The sequence below is a fragment of the Lutra lutra genome, chromosome 17, assembly GCF_902655055.1.
Source record: "Lutra lutra chromosome 17, mLutLut1.2, whole genome shotgun sequence".
Taxonomy (NCBI): domain Eukaryota; kingdom Metazoa; phylum Chordata; class Mammalia; order Carnivora; family Mustelidae; genus Lutra; species Lutra lutra.
The window spans coordinates 25,608,506-25,622,156 of NC_062294.1; the positions used below are offsets into that span (position 1 = coordinate 25,608,506).

Here is a 13,651-nt window from a genome sequence, read left to right on the forward strand (position 1 = left end):
AACTTCAAATAGGGATCCTGGCAATTACACCTACAGAAAGTCCTTTTGAAAAAGCACATGCATGTTCACTGACCTCCTAAGAAGCCAAAATACATTACAGTTTACCCTAAAAATATGCTGACCACCATCACATTGACCGTCAGTGGAAGATTTTAGGGAGTAGCAATTTCAGGCAGTTTACCTCCTCACTGTTTACCTATCTCACCCTTATATAGTGTGTCAGTTTCCTTGGAGATTTTCCAGAAATTGAATGCTATGAAAAGAAATGTTTAGAATTAAAATTTAAAATGTTTAGACATTTTTTTAAGTTTCTTAATCATTTACATTTCCTATGCTTGAACCAGTGTAATAACAAAACTGAATAATAGCTAAAGAAGTCCTCTTATTTGAGTGTAAAGACCAAATACTATGAGGATGAACAGCACCCAGACAGAATCCTGTTTCCACTTCAATTCATTTTGCTACCTCTTTAGACAAATCACATGAAGCCAAAAAATCACCCTGTCTGTAATCAGCAGCTCAGTCTCGAATACTGTCACAGTTTTCTCTGAAAATGTTGCCTGAGTACTTGAAAAATCATCTTAAAATTTATTTTTCAAGTGGCAGGTGTAATTGGTATAACATGAATTAGTCCGACTAATATTCAGACTGATGATGTTTATTTTGATCTTGTGCAGACACTTACCACACTCTTATCTGTAACACAAATATGGGAAAAGCTGATTAGTGATTACAGGAGATCTAACTTAACATGTTGACACTGACCCTTGAATTTTTCTTTTAGTTTGAAAAACTGAGTTCAGCTCTTTGAGCCAGAGTGTGGTAAAATGGAGCTATTCTTTGGATGAGGTACTATCTAAGGAAGTTTTCAGTTGATGTTTTATGAATTTCTGCCCAGATCATGTGGAAACAGATGTTCCTACAGTGGAGGTAATGTAAGAGTTTGCAAAGGCCAATCTCATAGGTGTTTTGTATGCATAGCAAAGGAAATACTAGTATATTTTTTTAAAGATTTTATTTATTTATTTGTCAGAGAGAGAGAGAGCACAGGCAGGCAGAGTGGCAGCAGAGGCAGAGGGAGAAGCAGGCTCCCCACTGAGCAAGGATCCCGATGTGGGACTCAATCCCAGGACGCTGGGATCATGACCCAAGCCAAAGGCAGCCACTTAACCAACTGAGCCACCCAGGCATCCCAGGAAATACTAGTATATTAATGTGGATATATCCACAAGATGGAATTCAAAGTGGACAGGTAATTATTTTTTTCCTTCTGATGTTTATTACCTTGGGTTTATAATTCTGAATTACACATGCTGCTCAAACCCTTCTCTAGTTTTACTCTGTTTTTATTTTCCCCCATCACCAGTGCCCATTTCCTTTCTCCTCACTACTCTCAACTGTGTATATAACTTTGTAAAACATTCAATGTTATTTTATGTGTGTTTGTTTTCAGCTTACATAAATGATGCTTAATTTATAATGCAAAATATGCAACTAAAATCAATACAAGTTTTATTACATATACCCAGTTAATTGCTTGTGATATTTTACTTATATTACCAGAAATAGGCACATAGGTTACCTCAAATTTTTCATTACCACAAATATTATATAAACAAATTGAAATCTAAAGATCAACAAAAGAACCATGTTAGCAGGAAGAGACAGTCCCTTGAAGAAGAGATGATACAATAATCTTGTCTATAATCCCCTTTATAGACATACGTGATTATTTTTTTAAGATCTATTTATTTTGGGAGAGAGCATGCCAGTGGGGGAGGGGCAGAGGAAGAGAGAGGGAGAGAATCTCAAGCAGACTCCCCACGGAGTGTGGAGCCCGGTGCAGGGCTTGATCTCTCAACCCTGAGATCATGATTTGAGCCAAAACCAAGAGTTGGAACTCAAACAACTGAGCCACCCAGACACCCCAACATTCGTTTAAAAGATTTATTTATTGGGCGCCTGGGTGGCTCAGTGGGTTAAGCCGCTGCCTTCGGCTCAGGTCATGATCCCAGGTCCTGGGTTCAAGCGCCACATCGGGCTTTCTGCTCAGCAGGGAGCCTGCTTCCTCCTCTCTCTCTGCCTGCCTCTGCCTACTTGTGATTTCTCTCTGTCAAATAAATAAATAAAATCTTTAAAAAAAAAAAAAAGATTTATTTATTTATTTTAGAGAAAAAGTAAGAGCAGTGGGGGGTGGGGAGAGAAGAAGAGAGAGAATCTCAAGAAGACTCTCCACTGAGTGCAAACCCAGGCACAGGGCTTGATCCCACAATCCTGAGATCATGACCTGAGCCAAAGCTAAGAGTCAGATGCTTAATCAACTGAGCCACCCAGGCACCCCTATGTAACATTTTTAGTGGGATAGATAATGAGAAGTGGGGACTGTTAGTCTACAGATCTGTCACTCCTAATTTTATTACTGTCAAACTCTCCAAAACGGCTGTATCATTTTTTTTTTAAATATCTCTGCCAGCAATACAAAAAGGTTTCCATTTGTCCATATTCTTCATCAAATTTGGAACTTTCTGACTTTCTGTTGTTTTTCAATCTCATAGGTAAAATAGTACCTCACTCGTTGTTTTAACTTGCCTTTTTCCCATTACAGTAAGCTTGAGTATCTTTTCACATACTAGTTTGGCTATGTAATAGGATAAGCTAGGCCTTGTTGAAATATCAGTGACAGAACTCAACAAACTTCTATCTCCTGTGTTGGTCCACGCTCCAAAACAACCCTCTTCCTTGTGGCTACTATTAGCAGCTTACATCTCATGACTCCGAGCCATCACGAGGGGGAGAGGGGACAGAAAACACACATCAATTCTTTCCCACCTTAGCCCAGACATGACCTATGTCACTCAGAGACCATCTGCCAGAACAAGTCACTTAATTCCAAGGAAGCCTAAGAAATGGAGAACACTGCATGAATATTTTGTGAGTACTGTCTGCCACAGTGATTTAACTTTCCAAGAAGTCTGTATGCTTTGGCTTCCTACAATGTTTTTTATGCCTTCATAATAAAAGAAAAAAAAAAACATGTAAGCAAGGATCAAGGAATCAATTTTCTCTGTCACTGCCAGATATAATCATGTCACTCCTCTGTTCACAAGCTTTCAATGGCTCCCCACTGCCTAACAGGCTAAACTTCTTGGCCTAGTTTTCTCTCCAGTAATAGCAGATCAAATTTAGAATGACTTTTCAATCCCATAAATTTTTGATCAGTTTTTATTCAATCTTTGCGTAAATTGGAGGACAGTGATGGTCCCTTAAGAATTGGTACAGAACTGAATGAAATTTAATAAGGCTCCTGACTATTATGTGATTGTGATTTGTAGAGCTTTCATTTTACAACCTTAAGCAATATTGACCTCAGAGAAGAACAGATAGAATGAGAGACAAAAAGAATGAATATGTTATTCATCTTTGTTCTAGTCTTCCTACTTGATAACTGCCCCAATAAAAGTCTAAATTAATTTCTGAATTAAACTCACACCAATTTCCTTTTGAGAAAGTGGACTCATTGTTAAGACATTTCTTATACAATATGCAATAAAAGATGACAGGTATATGGATTTTATGATGAGCACATTGACAGGTAATATAAAAGGCACTGACAGAAACAAACAAAAAATAAGAGTCATGGGTTGACTCTCAAAAGGACAGCCTAAAGAATTTGGGAGGTCCCTTTAACATAGCCAGTTTTACTTTGAACCCCAAGAGATGGCCCTGATTCTCTCAAGCAGAAAGAACACATTTTGAAACTATGCTCTTCAATTATTTCAGTTGAGCACACAATACAAATAGCTCTTAGGGTGAGCTGAAGTAACTGAAAGTTTGTAGGCCTGCTTTAAAAAAAAAAAATTACCTCTGCTAGATTTTGTAAAATGTAATTTCAATTATTTTTGCACAATAGCATTGCAGAAACGACGCTTCCTCTGATTAGTTTGACACGTGGTAATTTGGGAAGAGTTTAACTTTATTTATCTTTGACTAGAACAAATTGTCTCTCTGCCCTTGTTTATACAAAATGCTGTTATTTTTGCTCCTTTCATTTGTATAATCTGTGGCTTGGTTTCATCTTAAATGCTTATAATTGTACATTGAGGCAGGCTTTTAACTGCATCAAACTCACAGCTAAGAGAGCAAATGGTGCGCAGAGGAGAGGTGGGGAAGATTCGGTACAAACATGAGACGCATTACACAAAAGCCAAGGATAATTTTTTTTTTAAATACTCCAGCAGAACAACGAACTAGCAAAGAGTTTCAAACTTAGAAAAGAAAAAAGGAAAACTGAAGAGGAAACATTTCTAATACAACTTGGTTCCAATTCTCCTTTACACTGATGAATACTTCCTGACTCTCGAGCTTCTTTCCGTAAGTTTAGATCAAGGGGACTCCAAAAGGCTGGCCTCGCCCTCATAGGAAAAGTTCACATGTGAAGGTAGACGTCCTCCTGAAAGAGCGTTGGCGTATTAAATGATGTTCAGAAATGGCAATCAGCCTTGAGAACATTTAAACCCATACACTATTGTGAATATAAATGTGAATTTTATTCCCTTAATTATGCTACATTTAATTGGACCCTACTGGAGTAGATCACAGAATCAGGCAAAACCCAGGGTTTAAAAGTCACCTCCGAGGCTACCTCAAACCACAAAGCTTATTTATTTTCTCTCTCCAACACACTTTATTTTAGTTCTGTTGACATACATTAAATTCTATTCATTGTCGATCTGGCCTTTGTATGCAGTATCTAGATGGATCATTTTATGTAAAGTCTCAGGACTGAAGAGAGAAAATGAAAGAGAAAAAAACTGACTGAGCACCTACAAATGGTCACTCTTTTAAGCCTTTTATGCATATTAAATCTCATAATCCTCACAATTATCACAATTTTACCTATTTAATTTAATAGCCTTAATGCTTATTGCTTACTTTTGGCCTTTGTGTTTTATTTTTTATAAACTTAATGCTGTCCCTCATAGAAGCTGTGGAAAGATATTCAGAGGAAACTATAAATCATCCATAATCTATGGTCTAGATATTATCACTATTGAATTGCTATTCATTTGCCACATGGAAGTCTTTGTTTTCAATGTAATTGGAATCACGCGGGTTATACAGTTTCTTGCCCTTCAATTTTCACTGAAATTATATCATCAACATTTTTTATGTCATTATAAATTCTCCATCCATGATTCTGAAGGGCCCATTATGTTTCATCATTTGGATGCACCATAATTAGTCTGACCTCTCTGGTATTTGGTGGGCGAGGGGCATTTAATTTGCTTAGGATCTTACTTTCTGTGAAACCAGAATGCATCTACAATAGTGATACTGTGAATTGCCGTGGCCACAGCCTCCCTTTTGAGGTTATTGCTGTAACCCAGTCGAAATTTAAAGGTCTGCACAAAAAATGCACTAGCATGGGATGAAGAGGAGGGGAGAGTTCAGAGAGATAATTGAGAGTCAGCAGGATAGACAGTGCTCTACTCTCTTATGTATTCTATTTTTCCAGCCAAATTTTAAAAGGGTTAGGTTCAAAACATTTAGACATTTATGTACTGGGCTCCAGAGCTTCCTAAAGTCTAGTGAAATCTGTGCACAGCTCACTAACTCCTAATATAAATTTGTCTTTTTGGTTTTTTTTTTTTTTTGGTTGGATTATTTTACAACTTGCAACCAAAAGAGACCAATATATATTTATTAGTGAACAAGCATGTTTAGTGTCCATAACAAAGATAATAACAGGCTCACTCTATTCCAAGCAGGCCACATTGGGATTAAAGGTAGTTAGATCATTTAAACCAGATATTAGAAAAGTAGGGTTCTTCCACCTAAGACAAGAGACAAGGATGTGGAAGTTTCCAAACAAGTTCCTACAAGGACTGGTCAAAGTAAATGGGAAGAGTAGCCCAGTGAGAGTTATTTATAAATGTTGAAATATTGTCTTGTGTAAGAGGAAATAGATTTATTCTATGTAGTTGCAAAGAATTTAGACAATGAAACATAATTTTGCTTAATATTAGGAAGAGCATTCCAAAAGAGTGAAATAAAAAACAGATTGGGCTGCCTCAGGAAGGAGTAAGTTCTCCAAGACTAGAATACTTAATTATATACTTAGTAATCTTTTGATGGATATGTTAAGAAAGGAAGTCAAAATATTGTCAAAGTAAGAAGGAGGGAGGGAGAGAGAAAGGAAGGAAGGAAGAAAGAGAGCGGGAGGGAGAGAGGGAGGGAGGGAGGAGAAAAGAAAGAAAGAAAGAGAGAGATTGAGAGAGAGAAAGGAAGGAAGGAGAAAGAAGGAGGGAAGGAAGGAGAAAGAAGGAGGGAGGGAAGAGGGAAGGAAGAAAGGGGGGAGGAAGGGAAGGAAGGAGGGCTGGAGGGAGGGAGGGAGGAAAGAAAAGAGGGAGGAAGAAAGAAAGAAAGAAAAGCTCTATTGTGTGACATTCCAATTGACTTCCAAATTTAATGTTTGTTTTCTTGCTATACAGTAGGCTATTATAACAAAAAGCTACATTCTTAAAGTATGAAGTTCTGTTCATTTGTTTTTTCAGAATGAATGCTGCCTGGTTTTCCTTTGAGGGGCCAGGACAAAAGCTTGGTAGCAATGTTACCAACTCCTGTGCCACCAAGATTATTTTTCCAAAAAAAAAGAATGAGAAAGTGTCATTGAGAGTGAACACAAATTATGGTTAGAGGGAAGAAAGTCAATATCCAGGGAGACAGTGTCAAGTCTGGGGGTGAGAAGAGACAAGAAATTTAAGAACAAATAACAAGATCAAGGAACTGTGAGAAAGAATTAGAAAGCAATGGAGAGAATGGGGCAAAGCAAGTGGGTCACAAATAGCGCTAGTGAGCACTGAGCAAGGGTTAATATTCTCTGGCATTTTCTGTTAGGCATGGATCTTAAAGGAACAGTAAATGGCTTGAGAAAAGGAAACATGTTTATGGAGAACATAGCACGGTAATATTTTTTTTTTTACGGTAATATTTTTTACCTCAGGCATTTACATAAAAGTACAAAAATCAATTTTAAGAATTTTGATTCATTCCGGAATATAGAATGTATGAAAGAAGTTCAAAAAGCTCAGGGAAAAAACACTGAAGTTCTTAAAATTTCAGTGGAAGTGCAAACTCACTTAGAGAAATAAAAACCTAGATTAGGAAAAAGAATCACACTGCATTATTTAACTCTTGAGCACTCAACAAAAGAATATGTTGCTAGAGGGCATAGCACGTGTCCTTCAGCCAAATTGAACCCAGAGACTTAGAGACAAAGGACATGAGCTTTGCAATGATAGAGACAGGAGGTCAAATTCTAGCTTTGCTTTCAGCATGTTATACCTTGTAGAAAATGGCATGACTTCTCCAAGCTTTACCTTTCTCATTTGTAAATTGAGAGTTGTTCCGGAGGTTAAAGGAGAAAATATATCTGATGAGTTTAGCACAATTCTTAGAACATTGTAAGTTGCATTATAAGTGTAGCTATGATTGTGAGTTTTGTTTTGTTTTTTTAAAGATTTTATTTATTCATTTGACAGATCACAAGTAAGCAGAGAGGCAGGCAGAGAGAGAGAGGAGGAAGCAGGTTCCCCGCAGAGCAGAGAGCCTGATGTGGGGCTTGACCCCAGGACCCTGGGATCATGACCCGAGCCGAAGTCAGAGGCTTAACCCACTGAGCCACCCAGGCGCCCCTAATTATGAGTTTTTTAAAGGTCTGCTGCATGCACCTGCTCGTTAGGTAAAAGCTTACTGGCTGTCAAAGCTTGGCCTGATCTTTTCAGCCACTACCATTACAGAGGCTAGAGATCCTCACAGACTTCTAGCCAAAGGTGAAGTGGATGATGGCATCCAAGTAAGAAGGAACATGCCAGGTTAGAATATGAACTTCTCATTCTGCTTTCTGAGGAGCAAAACCAAAATGGTCTTTGTTGTAAAGAGACCTCTATGTGTTGTAACAGTGTAGTGGAAAGTGAGTGATGACATTGTCCAAGGGCTCATTAGCATAAACCAAGAACCCAATAGGATTTGGGCTTCTCTAAGGCCAGGTGTGTTTCCTCTAAACCTGTTTCCTACAACACAGTTAAATAGCAGCCAAAATTATTTAATTCAGATCATTTATTTTGATAAAATGTCTTGTAATTCAGCTTCCCGGGGTTAAGACAGTCACTTTACTTAATTTACAGCTCTTAGCTTGACAGCATACCAAAGATATAGCAGGACTTGGCAGCTGACCAGGGAAACCATGCACACGTTGGGTCAATTTTCAAAAAATGTTTTCAAATTGCAATGGCTCCAAGGTGTGCTTCATGACATATAAATGATTGCAATGGACTCATAAACAGGAAACTTGGGAGCAGAGAAATAAAGAAAAGGTGGAATGGGATTAGAGAGAAAATTTTTGACCTTCCAAGGAAGGGTGCAGTGAAAAAAGTAGAGGAAGTACGAGAGGCACATTTCTGATTTCTTTTTCAGTATTGTTAGTTGGATGGCCTTGAGAGCTTTGCTTATCTTTTCTGAATGCTGCTTTGGTTTCATTTTTTCATTATTTCACAGAGATTTGTGTATTGACTGGCAGAAGGTTAGTGAGGTATAAATACACCAATATGCCCAGTTATTGTTACAATAACATTACATTAAATAACAGATGTGCAAAGTACTTAGCATAGTCCCTGGCACATAAAGGGTATTTTGTAAAAGGTCTTACTCTAAAAGTCAGAGTTTTGAGGATATTTTTCTAATCAGATTTTTAGATCTCAGACCCAACTTATTCTAACATAAACACTGAAAACCTTAACTAGACAAAAAGATAAAACATGATTATATGTCCATTGACTTAAAGAAGTATCACAAATACAATATATTCATTTTCATACACAGATGAGGTACTAAAGCTGACTAAATCGAATGTTCCGTGTTAGGTGAAGATTTGGTTTGATTTTTTAAAAGTATATAAAAGCTAAGATTTGAGAAACTTTCTGAGGAAAATGCAGAAAAGTGCTGGGGTAGATCATGACCCGTTGGCAGAGATCTTAGTTATGCTTGCTGATGACCATGCAGAAAACGGAAGGTCAGGAATCTTCCAGACTCCTTCCTGGATTCATCACTAAGCTACTTTTTTTTTTTCATGTCAAATAAGACAATAGAAGTTGAAAGTTCAAGTAAAAAGAACCTCTGTCAATCAATACACTCTTGGAGGAAGTGATAAGTCCAACTGTTGCAATTTTAGCCAATCTAGACCCTTGTGCATGGCAGGGAATCAGAATCAAGTGCATGGCAGGGAAGCAGAGGTCTCTGTTACTATTGATGATTTTTTTCCTCTGGTACAAACCTGTAAGAACAAAAGGAAGTGGAGGCAAAATGCTTCCTATTTTTTCAGTTCTATTTCTGTTGCTCATTTGGAGGAAGATCCTGAAGGAGCTACATCAACATACTCTCCAGAGCTGAGCCATAAAATTATCACGGGTAGAAATGAACTACAGAAGTCTATACACTGAATAGAGGTTTAGAGAAACTGCTCTCAACAGACATGGAATCTTCTCATTTTATTGTTTGGAGATGATAAGTAAGACAGGAAAAAGCTATGTACAAACTGTAGCAGTTTCCTTAATATTCCTTAATATTTTCAGAAGTCAAGATAAGAACATAGGCAGAAGGGGCAATAAATTTGCCAATGGCTTTGCTTTTGAATGACATTACAGAATAGCTTGTGAATCCCCTCAAACTTTTATCTGTCCCAGCCACCAAGGACAAAGATCCAGTCTATAAATCTCCCATCTATATCCTGCCCTCCCCCAGCTGAACGTCTCATAGCACCCATTTTGAAAGACTAGTGACAGAATATAAGACAAACAAATATAAAAAGCCTCACCTCTTATTTCCTAGAAACTCGTAATGTAAAGTAGGGCTCTTGGAATTCCTTGATAGCTTTCTAGAAATACAGATTCTCTGGCCCCACTCCAGATACAGTGAATCAGAATCTGCATTTTTAACTATATCCCTAAGTGATCCCATGCACTTGAGAGGCTGAATAGCCTTTTTCTGGATATATTCATCATCAAGAAAAACACAACAAAGTCTTGTGCCTGTTACTCTATTATGTCCAAATAGAACATTGGCAACCCAAATTGCGAAATGATTATTTGTTAATTGTGCAGGCATTAGATAAGCCCAGCAAGCATTCGGATTCAAATGCATCCAAAATGACTCTGCTCATCAGTAAGAGCACAATTTGTGAATTTACACCTGGCTCCCATAGACCATAACTATTAATCATTTGTGGGTCTCTCCACTCAGGAAAGAGACCCGCAAATGAGAGGCTGCGCGTTCATGATGGTAATGGTTTGATGGTCTGTTAGCGCCCATATTCTGAATTCTAGACTGACTTTACAATAACAAGCCTATTTTTCCTATACTCAGGCTTGTGCCAGCAACCTTCATGCTTACTCACACTAGCATTTCACTTCTTAGCACATCTATCTTACGTTAGCCAGAACGTGCCTAGGATTTGCCCGTGAGCTTCAACTATGCATATATCGCAGGTGTCTATGAGAGAAAGGCACTCTGGAAAAAATTCCAATGCTTATCAAATAGAAAAGTCATTACTCAAACATTCCTACATTCATTTCTTGAATAATAAACATCTTCTTTTCTTTTTTCTCTTCAGGTTTATTTAAAAAGTAAATATTTCTTAAATGGTTTTTATGTGCCATACTGGTAACAAGACATATGCAGGCTCACAAATTAACCCTTGGGAGATAGGATAAATTAACAGCACATGATGATGCCCAGTTACATGCACTAACTAGGGGAAGTTTAGTGTGATGTAACTACAGAAAATATTCCCTAATAAAATCCTCAGATCAGAGCGTATTACCTAGAGAACACGACATTTAGACCAATGTGACAAACAGCAACCGTTTGATTAACATAAAAGGGAAAAGGAAAGAATGTACCAGACTGGGGGGCGGGGAGGGAAGGCACCCAGATTGTAAAAAGGCCTTGAGGGAAGCAAGTAGGGAGCTAAATAGAGTAATCCACTATATCTACAGTACAGAATGGGTCACTGACAAGGGACGCAAAGGATGAGATTGGCGGGGTAAATAAGGGACACATCATGAAGAACTTCATAAGCCATGTTGATGACTTTGGACATTGAATGCAAGAGGAGTTGGAGAATCAGACTGACTTACTGGATTTCTTGGGTTGCAGTCTAGGGAACAGATGGGAGTAGGACAGGAATAGAAGTTGGGGGACTAACTAAGAGAGCCACAGGTTCAGAGGTCAGGAGTGGGTGTTTAGACATCCCTCTGTAGAGCTGTTACTTAAGGCTCCAGAGACAAGATCAGTACCAAGTAAATGAAGCAGAGTTTTGGAAGCCCAGAAGGATCTCCTGAAAGGATTACATAAAGCCAGAATGCAAAGGGAGCAAGAACAATGAGGATGGTGAGAGAAAGGGAGGGGTTGGTGAAAGGAGGCAATCCAGGATCAGGAACACCCAGCAGATCTTTCAGGGTACTACTGCAGACCTCATTGTGCCACAGCAGACCTTTAAAGAGGACAAACGGGATAAAGAGGACACCTATCTCGTTTTTTTAAATGCCACCTGTCATTACTATCAAAACCTAACCTGAAGGTTAGGAGAATATACACACAAAAACACCACATTTTGGGTGCAGTACCAAAATTGATGAAAACATGTTAACTATCATGAATTAGCCTATCAGGGAACACACAGACAAATGTAAAATATTGAGTAGTCCAGGCTAATAAAAGGTTTGGTTCCAATTCTCTAAATATTTAAATTTTGCATCTTAATGTGAGAGTGGAAAATAATAAAGTCCATGCAAATTAAGCATGTGAACATATGTAACTTGTTAAGATATGCTTTACTTTTTACAATAAAAATTGTCCGTGAATTGAATTTGGGGCTGTTAGCCAAATGTTAAATACATTCTCTTGATAAGCAAGACTTCTGTAATTAATTAACCCTTTGGTATTATAAATACTCTTCATTTATACCTTCCCATGCAGATTGATCAGACCAACATACTTCATGGGTGTGGTTGTGTATATGTGTGTTGTTTGTTTTCTTACAACAGAGAAGTGTCTTGGAAGGGTCTTTTTAATTCTTGGGAGGTGAATAACTTCCGAATCCAACATTCTATAACTCTAAACTAGTTACTGTCTCCTTTGGTGACATAATGACAACAGAATTTTTGCTCTATTGCCTTAAGATATTATAAAATAGTTTCGTAAGGTTTAAGAGTTAAATCTCATCTATTTTGGCATGGCACCACAATAGACAAGAACAACAGATCTGAAGTGCTTAACTAAGGAAACCACCATGAATTTGGATAACATTTCAAATATTTCCTTATTTTTGCTTTATTAATATTTGCTTTATTTTTCTTTCCAAAGCTAAGGTAAGAGGCACACATCATGTCTGTACTGAGTTGAACAGTGTCCCCTCAAAATGCATGTTCACCCAGAATCCCAGGGTCTTGGCAGAGGTAGTCTATCAAGTTACAGTGAGGTCATACTGTATTAGGGTGGCCCCAAGTACCAATGTATTTATAAGAAGGAAATTTGGACACATACACATAGAGAGAAGAATGCCATGTGAAGACACACAGAGAGAACATCATATAGCAATGGGGATAAGGGCTGAAGTGATGCATCTACAAACCAAAGAATGCCAAGGTTGCTGGCAACCATCAGAAACTACGAAGAGACAAGGAAGGAAGTTCCCTAAAGTCTTCAGAGACAGAAATAGTCCTATCGACACCTTGATCTCAGACTTCTAGGCTCCAGAACTAGAATAAGACATAGAAATTTCTATTGTTTTAAGCCACTCATTTTGAGGTAATTTGTTACAAAGACACTAGGAAATGAATACAATTTCTTTTCACCACTGTATTGAATAAGTTGAATAACAATATGCTAACCCCCCCAGAAGCATCCACTGTCCTGACTTGGAAAACTAACCTTGAGAGTCTATTGGATGGAAACTATAATGGAGAGGAGAACCTTAATCAGTTTTAAGTACACCCAAATGAAATTTTGGCTCAAAGTGCATTTTCTTACTCCCTCCATCCTTAAACAACAACAATAAAATGATGCTCTTAATTGAAATCTCTGAAAAGTTATCAGTTGTCCCAAAAGAGTGTCTCATCCTAAAACCTGAAGAAATCGGGCTGAAAATACAACAGGGAAATTCTTCAGTCCCCATCACAAGAGATTTGTATTAACTTTCTAATGCTGCCATAACAAATTACCACAAATTTAGTGGCTTAAAACAACACCTATTTATTATATCATGGTTCTATAGAACAGAAATCTGGTGGGCTCAGCAGGTTGCTCTGCTGAACATCTCAGAAGACCAGAATCAAGGTGTCAGCAGGGCTATATTCCCTTCTGGAGACTCTAGCAGAGGATCTGTTTCCAGGTTTATCAGTTGTTGACTGAATTCAGTTCCATTCAGTTGTAGATTTGAGGTGCTGTTTTCTTGGTGGGCTGTCACCTGGAGGCCACCTTAGATCCTAGAGGCCTTTCTCCAGTCCTTGTGTGTGGCCCCCTACATGTCAGAACCAGTAAAATTGGGACAAATCCCTCTCATGACTGTCCATCTCTTCTGCCTGCTCTTCTTCCA

The 13,651-nt window shown here is 38.1% G+C and overlaps 1 long non-coding RNA gene across 1 annotated transcript in view; it reads right to left on the reverse strand.

Annotated features, from left to right (window-relative positions):
• Positions 1 to 13,651, reverse strand: part of LOC125089766 (uncharacterized) — a 186,744-nt gene that overhangs the window by 117,144 nt on the left and 55,949 nt on the right. The window lies entirely within an intron of this gene.